Source organism: Passer montanus, unplaced genomic scaffold, assembly GCF_014805655.1.
Source record: "Passer montanus isolate IOZ18808 unplaced genomic scaffold, ASM1480565v1 scaffold38, whole genome shotgun sequence".
Lineage (NCBI taxonomy): Eukaryota > Metazoa > Chordata > Aves > Passeriformes > Passeridae > Passer > Passer montanus.
The window spans coordinates 2466484-2481015 of NW_024368596.1; positions in this window are offsets into that span (position 1 = coordinate 2466484).

Consider the following 14532-nt stretch of genomic DNA (forward strand, 5'->3'; position numbering starts at 1 on the left):
TTGCAAAAACTCCACAATTTAAGAATTTTAATTTACAAAGCCTTTTTGTCAGGAATTTTATCTTAATCCAGTTCTGCACATTTTTGACTTGCTAGAAAATTGTATCTTCCCACATATCTTAATGCTATGAGGATATAGATTTGTTAGATTCTAAGTGCATTTAACCTTGTTGAACGTTATACAACTGGCATGTTCAATAGCTTTATGCAAAGTACATCTAAAAATACACATTGAACCCAGTTTACAAATATATATATTTATATGCTCACACCCCTATATATACGTATGTTCTTAATGGTAATTTTAAGAAATTTGGTTCAGGGCAGCCATGCTTTTTATTCAAAACATGGTTTCTACCACAAAACTAAAACATCTGCCTAAAAAACCCAATTATTTAGGGGCATCATATCACCTATTGCAAATACATTATGTAGATAGATATTTACTTTAGGAGCTTTAAGTATTTTTTTTCAATATTAAAGGCATCAATAATCAGAAGTGCCCCAAAATTTCTGAAAGTAAAGCTTAGCAAGCCCAGCTGTGGATGGAACAGGCCAGCAGTGAGATCAAGCTGCCCCAACCCTGTGCCCCTGCCTGCAGCTCCCTCTCCTGCTCTGCACACCCTGGGGCAGAGGCAGGGCTTGGAAACAAGGGGGGCACACAGACAGGGATGGACCTCAAAGCTCCCTTTGCCTCCTCCCCACCCCAGCAACGCCACTGCCTTTGGGATCCTCACTCAACCCTGGTATCAGATGTCCTCTATCCCCAGAATTAATGAGGTAAATCAACTAAGCTGGCTCTGTGTGTGTCTGTCTTAACAAAATCACTGCAATTTCTGTGGTCTTCTGAAGTCCACCTGAGAAGCCAAACTGTTCTCCAAATAGTTCAAGTTTCAAAATGCTCTTAAGAAAATGAAGTGGAGGGAAAATGCTACTACCAGCAAAATCTGTATTAGACCAGGTCCCCACCTAAAAGATGCACTGAACATCACATTTTGTTTTACACAAGATGGAGCACTGACAGTCATGGAAGTTTTCCCCCAGCTGGCAATACACAGTTGGGGAAAATTAACTAAAATTCCAGAGAGATCTAGCACCATCCCTTTAAAGGCAGTGCAAGCCTCATGTCCAAATCAGGCTTCTACTTTGCCATTTTCTTATCACCACAGCATCCCAAAACACAAATAGGATGTATTATACTCATTCAATGCCAGTCATGTCTTGCCAAGGATTTGCATTTACAACAAGATGCTAGAGATCAAGGGAAATATCAACAGCATCCCTGGATTTGGCAGTGGCATATTCTCCTATTCCCTTGACAAAATTAAACATTGACATCAAACAGAACTAGATCAAGAACTGAACCATGAATGAACTCTCATCTGATATGGCCTACAGCAAGAAGTCTGCACTCTATACATAACACTTGAATATAATTTTCATTGTTCCAGCACAGACTGTAGCAGACAAAGCCATGGAAATGCTGCAGCTGGCAGGGCAGCACAGCTCTGACTTCTCTCCCTGTACCTACAGAGACTGCTCAGCTTCCAAACCTTTGGCCAAGTTTGAGGCCTCCCTTTACTCAAAAGACAACAAACACCAAGCTTCACTTTCTCACAATCAGTAAAACAAAAGAGCTGAACAACTTTGCTTCCAACCAGCTAGGATTCCCCAGGAATACATCAATCCTTCCTTTTACATACTTCAGTGCACCAGAGGAGTTATCTGACAAATAACAAAAAAACTTGAATTGCATGCCACAGTCGAAGAGAACCCAGCCAGTGTTCTGATTTTTAGTTCATTTTTTGTTCTTTGTGATCAATTTTTCATAAAAAGAGCTGCTCTAAGTATACACTTCAAATCAAAAGTTCATTCCAAAAGAAGCTGAAAATTATTTCATAAAATAATTCAGTTTACAGGAATATGGCCATTTTCACACTGAGCAAAGAAAGGCATAAAAACTCACCCCTCAAGTCACACCACAGCTCTTAGAAAAGCTCAAGAATAAAACCTCTAAACTTAAGTGAAGCTTCTTAATTTTGAATTAATGCTGCCTCCCTAGGTTGTTTCTTATTTATTTGCTAAAAGACAAACTATAGTTTAAATATAGTCTTTTTCCTTTAACTTTTCTATTTAAAATAATTTTTTAATGTTCTAAAACTCTTCAGCAACAAAAAATGTTTGTTTCTCCTTCCAACACCTCTGTAAAATCAGAGGGAGTTGTGACACATTCACTGTCAAAGGAGGGAAGGAAACAAGACAAGAAATTTTTTTTTTATATATAGACACTTAAGCATTAATCCATAAATTAAAAAAAAAAAAGAAAAATTGTATTCGTGAGTCACAGGAGACAAATTCTTTTCCACTCTACCTACATAGTGAAGCCCATTAAAATAACTTACACCAGGCAGCATGGTAGAGGAGATGCTCTGGATTCTGTGTGCAACTGGACTCAAACTTTCAAAGGCATTCACAAGCCTATGTATGAAATTTAATAAAAGCCTTCAATCTCTTTGAAACCTAATTTCATTTCAAGATATTCCCTCCAAAAGGCAGGACCCTTCCAAAAATATGTAGGAAACTGCCCACAGGGGAACAGGAAGAATCATTAGATAAGGAATACTGGTGGCATGCAAGGAAAGACACGAAGAATGAATACCCTGTTCTAAAATTCTGTAAGGGGAGTGATGAACTGATTTTCAGGGTCAGATGCAATGCATTTATTTATGCAGCAAGGAGGTTTGAAATTAAGCACCTAACAATAGTGCTAGAAAGGAATTCAATGGCTTGCTTATGAAGCTTATGGAAGCTCACCCCAGGTTTCTTGGAAAACAAAAAAAGAAAAACAAAAGTTCAAACATTTGAGAAAAAGGTTTATCAACCTTTCTTAAAAAAAAAAGCCAAAAAACCAACAAGAACAAAAGCATGCCATGGCCAGTCTTCAAGAGGAGAGATTGGGTAAGGCTTTTCCTTGCTCAAATCACCCTTCTTCACCCCACCACACCCCCATCCCCCAAAACCCATCTCCTCTATCACATTTTCCAGTTTATCTGGCAGAGGATGAGCTTTCTGCACAGCTCCTGCCAGCCCCCAGTGACTGCAGGCAGGTTCAGCAGCAGGCACTGAAAACAAAAGCCAGCACCCACCTGTGGCAGAGCTGCAGCACCCTGGGCTGCTCTCCAGGCTCAGCCTCCTCTGTGCTCCCTGCTCCCAGATCCTGCAGGCAAAATGCTTTAGCAGCAGGCCCTGCCTGCAAAGTCATTTCATTAGGCTTTGAGGATTTTTTTGTGTTCTTTTTTGTTGGCATTTTGTTTTTCACAGCAATAGATTGGCTTTGTGGAAGGAAGAGTTTCACTTCTATCCTCATCTTAAAGTTTCCTGGGAGTTACATTTTCTCATTTATTGATTCAACAGCAATAAAGGAAGCGTACATGATGCAAATTTGTTAAATATTCAGCATATTTTATTAACCAAATCACAATCTGGCAGGCTGGAAAGCTTCTGTATGATAATACCCTATTGAATGACCTCTCAGATTTATTCTCTGGAAACCATGCATTAGACTTAATAACACACTTCTCCATTATCATTTCTTCTGACTTAAAGGCTGATTGTGAGTCCACAGGAGACAACTTTTTCCTGATAATTAGTTCCCCTTGGTTATAGTCCACAAGAAAGGACAGATTTCACCTTGTTTAAGGTGCCTCTTGGTAACACATAAAGCCAACAGAGGAAGCATGCATAATTTTCTGCTTTTTCTTAAGACATGCATATGTTTTTCTCCTGAGTTTGCACCACTATTTTGTCCAATCATTTGTTATTCTAACTTTCCTCAAATAACTGTGGCCTAGAGACAACCAACTGGGTTTTTTTCCCTTCTTTCTCAGGAAGCTTTGATTGTGACAAGATGCAGCATAATAAAATCAAGCCCTTGACAAAACCTCCTCTGCATACACTATTGGATGCAAAGATTTTACTTTTTTCCTAGGGGTTACCAATACCTCTAAATAAACTCTACTGAAAAGTGTAAAATGAATCTACATATTATCTTGAAAACAAGATAAATAACAAAAGTCCTGTTACTCCTGTCTCCTTCAATAATCCAAGAACTGGATACCACTATAAGAAATTGCACACTCATATGTCTGATACCACCCCTTACTCCCAAAAATCAGACATATGGTCTGATTGCATCGAGTGAAAATGCATCAGGGAAAAAGAAACAAGAAAAAAGGCAGCAGTTAAAACGAGCCCAAGCACCCCTGGCTTAAGGCAGATCAAGCTTTTTCATTTTCTTGAGGAATCAAGATACTCATTTTGTGGCTAAGCCATAGAAGCCCAAGTGCATCCACAGAAGTGAACATCAAAAGGCAGAAACAGACCTTGGGCTCTGAAGGCAAGATACACCTCTCCTCACAGAGAGCAGGCAGGCACAAATTCCCAAGGATATTTCCTGGGAATCACAGTGAGGAACCTCAGAAAAAGAAAACAATTCTTGTATCTATTCTCTGCTCCTGTTGTTTTGCACATGTGGAATGTGTTAGGAAGATTGCTTATCCGAAGGGAGTTCTTAATTGGATTCTGCTGAGGATTGTTTTGTTTCCTTGGCCAATTGGAAAAAGCTGTGTCCTGGCTGTCTGGAGACAGTCACAAGTTTGCTTCAGAATTCTTTGTAGTATAGTATGTATCTTTAATATAGTATAATGTAATATAATATAGTTTAATAAAGCAATTGTTCAGCACTTCTGAATCAATGGAGTCAGATGCCAATCACTCCCTGGACAGGGAACACTTGTTTTACTGTACACCTTAGAGGAAAGCACACGTTTTGTTCTGAACAAACTACATCGGTCTTACTGTTGAACTATTCCTGACCTTAAACCATCAGAAAATAGAGTCACCCACAACAATGGCTTGAGAATAGACCCTAAAGTTTACTTTGTTGGGGATCCACAAATGCCGATTTCCCTGGGAGAGGAAAGCAACTTTGAGCAGTGCTCAAAGCAGAGATAAATGCACAAATGCATAAAAGGCTTTGATGTGTGAATTTAATGCATCTGTTCAAATTATTTCAAAATTTCAAAAATAACATTTTCATGTACAGACATTTTGCAATATTTCACTACTCTCTTCTTTTGGCTTAAAAACTGTTATAGAAAGCATTTCCATGCTAAATATTCATTAGAATTAGCATACTTTTCTGTTCTAACCACAAAGTTTTAGCAAAATTATTAACAATTTAACATAAGAATAGTGTTCACAAAACCACAGCATTTGAAAAGCATGTTGGAATCTGATGTTCTCTGTGAAAAAATTCATGCTGGGTTTTTCAAAGCAGCTTTATACTGGTGACCTTCTCATCAGCTTTTTAAATACTGTAGGTCTTTCTAAATTAATTCATAAATGATATTGAAATATATTATCTCATTGCCAGTGCAGCTGGAAACCAAGCCACTGCTGCAAATAATTTATTCAGATTTATCCTTTATTTTGTTCATGGAATATTTCATCAGCAAGTAAATCTCTTCCACAGCTCCCCTGGCCTCTCCTCTCATCCTCCCCCATGGTCTACAAACAGCTTACAGCAAATGTATTTATTGTTATGCTTAGGAAGGCTTATCATATGTAGCATAAAATCACCTTCATTGCCAATCTGAAGGAACAGAATTTTAAAGCCACAAGAGTGAAACAAAACAAGAGAATTAATAGTCTTAAACAGGGCATTTGAGAGAGATCTTTTATTGATAGGGCTTTCCCCCTCCTGAGCTGGCATCCAAAATACATTTAAAACTACTGGGCTCCTGTAGGATTCATTTTGCACTATCAGAATTAAAATTTTGTTCTCCCCATACCTTTTCAACCTATACACGTGGGCAAGCATGCAAAGAACACCAATGGTCAACCTTTTAGAGTTTTTTGCCACTAAAGCACATTGAGATCCACTGACTTAGGAGTGGATCTCAATGTCAGAGCAGTTACAGCCAAGATGGGAACACGTCCTCCTCTCTGTTAGCTGGACTTAGGAGGGTGCAAGACAGGCTGAAGTTAAACAGGAAAGACAGAAATGAACCAAGATAATTACTATAATTACCTAATGGCCAAGCCAACTCTGGAGCAGTGAAGGAACCCATGGACTGCCACTGGATCTTTTCAGAAATAGCTTAGACAAAGCTTTGTCAGTAATAAGTGAAAGTTGAATTGCATGTGGGCAAACCAACTACAGAACATCCAGTCCTAGTTTTTACAACTACCCTATATTATTCCAGTTTCCATTTTTATTTACTAATATGTGTATAAGTATACTGGCATATACCAGGAAGAGTATGTGTATTTCTTTGAATCTATTTTTCTGCTCTGTTTTTTCATACTTATCCATCTTTTTTCTATTTATTCCACTTCCATTATATATATGTTTATATACATATATTCAGACATACACATATCCTTTATTTTGCTTTCTTTAGTAACAGTCAAACAATTCTAAGAAACCTCCATTTCTTCCTCATTTAACAGCAACATCTTTAGTTTAACATTTTACAGCACATAATACCAACTGCAATATTTCATTACCTCTAATTTCTACTGCTGTCTCCCTCTCCCCCTCCCACCAAATGTGTTGTACAACTGAGATATAAATCAAACCTAGAAACCAAATTAAGTTTTTCCTCCTTCCTTGTCCATCAGTTTGTCATTACCAATGACCAGCACAGTTACAGATACATTAGTTCTATTCTGAACATAATTAGAAAGTCCATCAGTTTGTCATTACCAGATGACCAGCACAGTTACAGATACATTAGTTCTATTCTGAACATAATTAGAAATGCCTATCTTCATGTTAACCAATATTCATGTATAACTTCACCAAACATGAATAATGAATAAGAGCCAAAAAAAGGCATCAGATTTGTATTCTGCAATAATATTTATGATACCAGCTTAGATGATTTATGGTTGTCTACAAGCTAAAGTCTAAGAAGGAAAGAATCACGAGGTCCCTGAAACAGAGAAACTTCATGATATTGAAATCACCAACATTGTAGCAATATTTCCATCTACTGGGGGCTAGATATAATTAGCAGCTACTCACGGCTGTCATATCCACTTTTCCCAAGAAAAGTTAAATTAAGTATAAATACCTCTCACTGATATGATCATGCACTCTGGCCCCATGATTTCACATTTTTCATATATGTCCACAACATTAAGACATAAAAATAACAGGATCTGTTAAAAGCTGTTGCCTTCTTATCTTAAAAGGACCAGGACAAAACAAAGGCAGCATATAAGGGCTGTCCCAGGTTATGCTTATGAGTCAAGCACATTTCCTACATAAAAAAGGACACCTAGACTCTATTAAAAAGTCATTTGGTCCATCAGTGGATTCATTTCTCACATGACAAAGAAGCTTGATTAAAAGATCTGTGTTGAAAGAATCAATGATGTCAGTCATGGCTTTATTTTTGTACTGTTACATATTGCAAAAGCAGAACTTCCAAGTGTCACGTACAAGAACTCCATTTCGCCCTGTCTGCATCATTTTTTAAGTATTCTCTCATTTCTAAGTGGCATTTTACAAAAAGTGTAGAAGAGTGAACATATCACTGCTAAATAGCAAATAACCACTCCCAGAGAAACCAGTCTAAGCCCTGATTCTTCACTTTAAAGACTTTGTCCCTCTTCAAATGGAAAATACTTACAATTTTGGTCTTCAGCTAAATCCCACCACACATTATTTGAAGATTACACCAATAGGCCAAGCAATTTAATTTACTCATAAGGCTGCTCACATGGGCTACTGTGGATTCTGAGCCCACTGAATTTTGAGGGTATCACAGATTTAAGAAAAGAAGTTTCCATAAAATAACTTCTTAAAACCCACACAATATTAGGATTAATTCAATGTTTTGCAGCAGCCATTGAAGGTTCACATAAGCACACCAATACCAGGCTTGGGCTCTGCAGTTACTTCACAGCACATCACTGGCAGTTCCACAGTTAATCCACATGCAAACCCCAGCCATCCATTAGAGAGGCAGCACCAACTTTGGCCTCACCTACCCTGACATAGTGGGCTTTTGTCTGACAGAAGAATTTGACTCTATATTTATGTACCCTCACACTCTCTTAGATATCCCTGATTGAAAGCCAACAGAGCAATTCCAACACCCATACTGACAGGGTCATCACAAGAAAGATTACTGCTCCCCTTCTACAGCATGCTCTTGTCAAGTAAAGCCTTTTAAGTGTATGTCTAGAATAATTTAGGCCAGTACCATCTATTTTTGTTCATAGATAATGCAGCAGACACTAGCAGTTAGTCTTGGTTATTTCAGGTTGTGCAGGCACATTACATAAATTTACATTTTAGCACCTGATTCTATTCTTTTATTTGTTGGAGGTCACCCAAACAATATGGAAGGATTGTGCTTCCCTTTGAGCTAGGTCACAAAATAAAAGCCTGCATCACAACTATATTAGTTCAACCCTCAGAGTCCACAGAACCCTCAAAATCTACATAAACTATCATTGTACACATGTACCCCAACTGAAATGAGGTGTCAGAGCATAAAAACAACTATGAAAAACTTCCAAAAGGTTTTTGCTATTCCTTACTATTTATGAGGTACTGCAAAGCTTAGCACATGCAAGAAAGTTGCAGATAGTATTAAAAATATAGTATTTCTATGGCATATTTGATAATCACCAGTGAAGAGTAAATAATTTTTAAGCTGTAGAGAGCCAACAAAGACACCCAACTTCCATTATGTTCTTTCACACAAAACGCAATTAAAAAACATTATCTGAAGTAGAAGCAATAAATATTGTGGTAAAAACCCCACATGCATTCTGAGAATATACCACAGTGAATTTTCTCACCTTCTACTTAACTTTTTCTAATGAACTTGAACCTTCACACATGCTCAGTGGGGAGAGTCATTTGTATAATTCATCAATAAATGCTTCTGATAAAGCAGCCCAAAGTGCCACAAAAGTCACAAAGACAAGGCAGAAAGTCCTGGCCTGTGCAGGGTCTGTTTTCAAAAGGAATAGGTTTAGGTACTGAAAAAAAATCCTTCCCAGCATCACAACAAATAAACATCAGGAAAGCAAAACAGCTTCTTAAAGGAGGGTTCCAAAATAGACAAAAGCGGTCAGAAAGATTTATTGTATTTATGTTTTATATCAGCCTACCTGAAATAAATAGGATTTGAAGTATAATTCTAAATATCTCAGAAGAACCTTCCTCTACTTAATTTACATCTTTCCTTAAACACCTAAATCCCTGGAGCATGCTGGCTAACCCACCTAAATCATCGTGGATAATTAAAGAAACAGTAACTGTCAGCAATTGCTTTTTTGGATGAGGCACCCACTTCCCCATCCATCAGCATTTCTGACACTGATGATGTAAATCACTGCTGCACTTACAATGCTACAAACAGTGCTGGAAATGGAAATTTATCATGGTAACTAGGTAGTGCTCAGGGAAGACTTTCATTTCAGAAATATTTCCCAATAGCAGTGCATAAAGCAAGACACTGAGCAGCTGTTGTCATGCTGATACCTGGGACAATTCAGTAATTTTTTACTCACAGATTGATGGAAACTACATAGAATAGAGCCTTAGAGTCCAATCCTGTTTAAACACTTGATGTTCTCCAATTCAAAAATTCATGGTGAAAATAATCAGGAAACCCAGGTGATTGAAAGCTGCAGATAATACTCAGACAAACTGAAAAGGATTACAGAATCAGATTTTGAGAGAGACCATGCTGGTTTTTCCTTCCTGTTTCCGTTTTAAGTTTTTACATCTTCTTTCTCTTCCATTCTTAGTTTCCTTTTTAGTTCTTAACATAAAAAAGATGGAGATTGAGAAATATATGAGAGTCAGTAATTCCATTTTATGGACAACCTTCCAATTTTTATCTTTGCTAAGCAGAAGAAATACCTTCAGGCTCTTAGACCAGCTTCTCAACTGCAAGCTGTGTAATCTGCATAAAAACTATGAATCTTCTTTTCATCTTCCTTATGCACATTATCATCCCCTTCATTCTATGAATATTGTTATTATAATGACAAATGAAGGAGCACCCACTATGAGAGACTGTGTAATTACACAACCACACTTTTTCTTGAAGAATCCTTTGGTTTTGGCTTCAAGGCCACGTTTCAGAGAATTTTCAACAGACATGCACATCCAAACCTTCATCAACTATTTTTTTTTCTCTCACAAAGTAAAAGTGTACTATACTATGTTAAAAAGCTTTTTGATTGCTTAATAGCCTAATTAAGTTTTCCTAACTTCATCTTCAGAAACACCTTAAAATTGTCAGAAACTCTCCATAACAGCTCAACTAGAGGCACACCTCTAGCACAGAGTTAGTTAAAGCAAGTTAGCAAATAGAAACATGCCAGTCAAAGGGAACTAAAAAGCAGTTTAAATAATGATTTACAGCACAGCCTAAGAGCATGAAGAGCCCCTAATTTCCCACTGCCCCATTCTCGCATTTTATAGGACACCTTCTCTTTAAAAAAGTACCAGAGTGAAACATCAGAATGAAGTGGTGCTATCAAAATGACAGTGAGTCACTGATAGTCACTGAATACAACTTGTAGTTTCGTGAAGCATTTGGCATCTGAGCTGGTGGGAAACACAGGCTGTGAAGGTACCTCATTTCTCATCAGGTCTCACATCAGTTGCTGTAAAAACAAATCTTGCTAAATAAAATGCAAGCACAATAATAAGTTGTTATCTCTGGAGTTTATACTTCTGAACTTATTCAGCTGTTGTCAAATAAAAAGATCCTTCTCAGGCTTTTGTACAAGTCAAGCTTGCAAACATCTATAGCAAAGTTCTGGAGTTTAAAAAAAAAAAAGCAGCAAAATTTTGCACAGTTAATTCTTTGACCTCCTGGGAATCTGAAGGAAAATGTGAACTGGCTTAACCAACACATGGTAGGGAAGTTAGTCCAGATCACATAATGACAAAATTATAAAGAGAACCCCTCCTGTAGAGGGGGTATCAGTCATGATTCATTCTCTGAAAAAATAAACCCCATCTTTAAGGGAGATTTTTTTCTTCCTGATCCTCCTGGAAGTTCACCTCATACCCCTTCCCCAGATCCACCCTGTGGAAATCTAATCATTTGCTGCCTACTGGCATTTGCCAATAGCCACCCATCATAGCTTCCCCACAGCTACAAAACTTTATCCTCTTTTATTGCAAGAAATTTGGGACAAATCAGTAGCTGCAGAATATTGAAAGTAAAATTTTTAGTCACACAGAAGCATTTCCAATCCAATCTGATTTATCTACATAACAAACAACACCTGTAAATCAAATCTGAGTAACGACTCACATTCCAGATACCAAACACTAACTACACTCCAGGACACACGTCTAATAGTGAGAGTTTTTTTAAAAACTGATTTGATAAGAAATTGAACTGTATACAGTCAAAATCTGCCTTTGTACATGCATCTTTAGTAACACTGAGCCTACAGGTCAAGTCACAAGAAAATAATGCACTATTTGTACTCCTCCTGATACAGCATTTTGACTCCAATTTGAAAGGTACTTACTGCTACTATTGGACACATTTCAAAACCAGAATACAAGTAGAAGCTGCTTCCAAAGTATTAAAAGGAAAATCAGAAATATTCACTGGACAAAAGCATTTCTCTCAGAGTAAAAGCTGTTTTCTGTAATGTAAGTAACACCTAAAAGTTTATCCTTTCTCTAATAGTGAGAGTTTTTTAAAAACTGACTTGATAAGAAATTGAACTCTATACAGTCAAAATCTGCCTTTGTGCATGCATCTTTAGTAACACTGAGCCTACAGGTCAAGTCACAAGAAAATAATGCACTATTTGTACTCCTTCTGATACAGCATTTTGACTCCAATTTGAAAGGTACTTACTGCTACTATTGGACACATTTCAAAACCAGAATACAAGTAGAAGCTGCTTCCAAAGTATTAAAAGGAAAATCAGAAATATTCACTGGACAAAAGCATTTCTCTCAGAGTAAAAGCTGTTTTCTGTAATGTAAGTAACACCTAAAAGTTTATCCTTTTCCCTGTCTTGAACAAAGAGCCCAAGCAGAGGGGCAGAGTGAAAGAACAACACATGCAGAAACTCACATACGACTTGGTACATGAAAACATGTATGGTGTGTGTGGAGGGAACCTACAGAAAACCCAAAACTCAAACTAAAGGAAAATCTCTCTTCTAAAGTACTGCTTTGCCAAGAAAAGTGTTAGTTCACCTCAGAATCACTTTTCATTAAAAAAAAAAATTAAAAATTAAAGATGTTTCTTCATCTATGGAGAAGTCAGCATTTGATTAAAATCAGAAGAGAGAGATCAAAGCATTTCTGGAATGGAAGCACTGACACAGCAGCCTGAACAGGGGTGCCTGGCACTGCAGCTCTCCTCAGCCTGATTTATGAACCACAACAGTGACAAGGGCAAGCCAAGACTCCTGTGCTTCACTAGGATAGCTCAGCAGAAGGAATCAGGAGAGAACATAGCAGATAGAGCCTAGTCAGGCCATAACCAAGAACGAGGGATAAAAAGTCAAGAGGACAGTAATTTTGAAATCCCAAATCTTTTATTTTCAAGTGAATGTACAATGTGAATCCTTCAGCTTTTAAATGCAAGTAAAAATTTGCTGCAGGGAGAAAAATAATTCTTCAATTAACTGAGATTAGAAGTTTAAATCCTTCACCTTTTTCTCCTTCTTGTTTTTCAAAGCAGCTAGCAAAAAATATAATCTAAGTAATGAATTATGAGGTACCCAATCCTTTAACTCTCTGCCAATAGTGCATCTCTCTAATAGAGAGATCTTCACACATCTCCCTTCCCCTCTTTAAGGAAGAGGCTGTTACCATACTGAATTAAAGGTGTCACCATCCTGTGATGTCAACCATGATCACTTCATACTGGGCCCGAAGCTGCCAACCAACTGTTAAAACAAAATCAGCCAGAGATCCTAAAACATTCAACAGACATTAAAAATATTGCCAGCTTTTACTGCATACTGGGCCCAAAGCTGCCAACCAACTGTTAAAACAAAATAAGCCAGAGATCCTAAAACATTCAGACATTAAAAATATTGCCAGCTTTTACTGCCCACAACATTTTTAAAGAGTATAAAAATTCTCTTAAGGTCTGGGTCCTACTGAATCCTAAATCTCACAGCAAAAATAAAATCCTGAAGATTTCTGAAATGCAACAAAAATAAACACCATTTTTGGAGCATCAAGATCAAAAATTCTTGAGAACTTAAACATACCCTTTTATTTTCTTTAAGTTTTGGTTGTGGGTTTTAAATCTGTTCCCATTTTACACAGCATTCAGCCCCACTGATTCTAAATGTCCACTGTACAGCAACTAATAAAGAGCATAAGATTGACAAGTCATATCAAATTAATAACTTTTCATGAAAGAGTAATAATCCAGACAATTTCTTCTTGATGGAAAGCAAGTTTTACTTTGAGGTATTGCATGCCAGTGGCATGAGGCAGTCAGGTATCTGCTGCTGTTCCTATGGCATGTCTCCTTACTGATTTCTGCCTGTGACAGAAGTAAAAGCAGTAGAAAGGTAAAATTCAGTTATAAGTGACCTATACTAGAAACCTCTGCCAAAATACCTTTGTAGAAGATGAGCCAAGAGGAGGGAGGGGAAGTGAGGCATACAGGTAGGCAATCCCAGGGGTGCTGGCAGCCCTGCTGGAAAAGCCCTGAACACAGACACAACCTCACCACAAGGCTTGGATTTCACTTTAAATTTATGAAGAGATTAAACTGCTAAGCAAAAAAACCCCAAGATATCTTTTTGCCAATACCCTGTGAATACACAGCATGAGAACAGTGAATTGTGTGTGAACTGTGTCAGTGTGTCTGTACTGGCAGCCCCTGTCCTGCACACCTGCTTGTAGAGCAGAAAATGGTACTTCCAGACACATACTCCATTCACCTTCATAAAGCACAAGCTTCTTTACCTACACAGAGATACTCTAGACTGTCAAAAGACTACAGCTTTCATAATCTAGACTTTATCCAGGATTATGGGATTTTTGTTGAATTTCATCCTACTAGGACTGCACTCAACGGTAAAATGCAATAATTTCTTCCTAAGACCACACCTCTTATCTTAAAAAGAGGAAAAACTCTCAGGTGTGATTGTTATTCAGAGCATCTTTCCACTTAAATATTCCAGCAGAGATTATTTGGTTTGTCCCATGATCAATAAAACTGTTTTATCTTCTACTACTGACATTAAAATGCTTCCTTTCTGTGCCTATCTCTACAAAGCAAAGGGAGTTCCCCAAATTCAATATTAATATAAGCAGTTGCAATTCCAGGACTAATATTGCAGGACTGTATTTTTGTAATATTCCAGCTGTAATTCCAGGACTAAAGGGACTGGTAATTAGCCCAGTGCTCATGCTGGCACAAGGTGCATGTTAGACTAAGCCAGCACAGCTCTACTCCTCCTGCACTGCACTACTGCATCCTGCTTTCTC